This window comes from Homalodisca vitripennis, chromosome 3 (assembly GCF_021130785.1).
Source record: "Homalodisca vitripennis isolate AUS2020 chromosome 3, UT_GWSS_2.1, whole genome shotgun sequence".
Lineage (NCBI taxonomy): Eukaryota > Metazoa > Arthropoda > Insecta > Hemiptera > Cicadellidae > Homalodisca > Homalodisca vitripennis.
In genome coordinates, this window is record NC_060209.1 from 84,908,531 (window position 1) to 84,910,904 (window position 2,374).

The following is a 2,374-nucleotide window of genomic DNA, read 5'->3' on the forward strand; positions in this document are numbered from 1 at the left end:
GCACCTCAAACGATAGCATTAGGTGTCCGGCGTGTGAAGAAGACTTTAAAGAACCACCGGAAGAGAACTGGATTCAAGTACAAAATATAGAGAATGGTGGCACGAAGATTGCTCTAATATGAGGGCGGGGTTAATTCCATACGTGATTATTGTTACAAACATATGTTGAAAAACTTGTAAAATTGTGTTGAATAATGTGACTGTAGCCTAGTTATAAAATCTTGTTCAATATAGACCACATTGAATACATTAATCGTCGTTTTATTTATTGCGCACTTTTGCCCCACAATGTGCGAACTCTTGCCCCTCACACGCGGCAAGAGTACGCATATGTAAAAAAATGTTTAATACATAAATAAAAGAAAATCCACCAACGGTAATAGCCCAAACACACCTTTAATTGGTTACCATATTCCAGAAGATAATTTTCTAACAGTTTTGTTTAACTAAGGTATCATTTAGCTATATTTTAATTAATTAAACGTCAAGTGCGCATACTTGCCTTAAGTTGCTCTACAGTATATTCTTTCCAAAACACACAGATCCATGAAGAAACTGTGTCTACATATTGTTACGGCTCGCTGCATTGGCCATTACAGTTTCAGTGAATTGTAATTGACTGGGAATGTAGACCAATTCTAAAACAGCTTTGGGATCAATACCGTTGCTTTCTTTCTATCGACTTCATTATTTACACTATAATTAATTCGTTATAACTATTATGAGATTTAAGGAAAGTAATACAAAATCAAGTATTTTGTTATATACTGTAAATTTTCTCGAAGGATGAAGTCAGCAATGAATAAAACGATTCACTTTCTTTAGTAGCAGCATATGCGGTTATCGACATGTAACCACATACACTGCTACTGAATAAATTAAATGCACCAATGAATTCCAGAGATGTTGGTTGTTCACCAACAACGTTCAATTTCTGAATGTATGGTTCTGTTATACTGGTTTCAAAGTTTAGAATCACTAAAATGTATGAATATATTGTAATAAATGCCAATTTTGCTCAATTATTTTGCAAAGAAACAAACATTGAGAAATGATTAAATGCTACCAGAACTTATTCTCACTCAGCTTAAAGGTTCAATAGAAATGACTAAATACACATCGAGTAACTACTCAAACATCTGGTATGAAATTGTGCATGGCTGTCTATATTACTTTGTAGGAGCATACTAACGAACATATATGCATTCCAACTTTTGCAATTCATTTCACATTGTAAATATTATAAACTGATTTGTAAGAAGTCCCAGAAATCATCCAATAGCTATCATCTCTCTAAGGTTGATCTAAGTAGCCATTTAAAAATGTTTTCATGTGACGGCCTTATAATACAACTCAATAACTGGCAAATCAGTGAAATAACTCAGACCTTGAATGTTCTTATAAGCTATGAGATCAGAAAAGAGAATCTCCAGGCACAGACGAAATATTTTGAATTTAGAGAAGTCGTTTGTCTTTTTACAATGTGGGTTTTAATAATTAAAATGTACGTAACAATACATTTAAGCCTTTTATTTATGTTGCGCTAATATTATCTTTTATCACAATAATCTAAATATAAGTAAAGAAACGTATGTTTGCAATATTGTCAACAACACTAGCGAATCTGTTGCTCCAAATTAAGAAAAAGAGTAAAGGTTTTGTTAGTGAATGAATTTACCAGGTTTCATGAGACGATGTTAAGTATCATGAGAGCAAAGTTTACAATGTGTGTTTAGTATCATGAGAAGAAGTTTAGTATCATGAGAGCAATGTTTACAATGTGTGTTTAGTATCATGAGAAGATGTTTAGTATCATGAAAAGATGTTTAGTATCATGAGAGCAAAGTTTACAATGTGTGTTTAGTATCATGAGAAGATGTTTAGTATCATGAGAGCAATGTTTACAATGTGTGTTTAGTATCATGAGAAGATGTTTAGTATCATGAGAGCAATGTTTACAATGTGTGTTTAGTATCATGAGAAGATGTTTAGTATCATGAAAAGATGTTTAGTATCATGAGAGCAATGTTTACAATGTGTGTTTAGTATCATGAGAAGATGAGAGAGAAGATCATCTGTAGTGACTCCAGGTAGGGATTATTAAAGCGATGAGTGAGAGATTCAAGCAGTCTATAGGATAAAATATATTCTTTTCCATAATATTATAGCCCTGAACTGATTATAGGCAATCAATATTGACAAAATAGCTTCATTAAACAGTTCAAATAATAGTCGTAATTCCTGCTACACTTTTAACTTTCAAAAAGTCAGCTTCTGGCATCAATAAGTATTAATAAGTGAGGATTATCCACCTGGAGTCGTCATAGTTTAAAATTTAAAACACAATAAATAAATACACTAAATAGTTCACTCA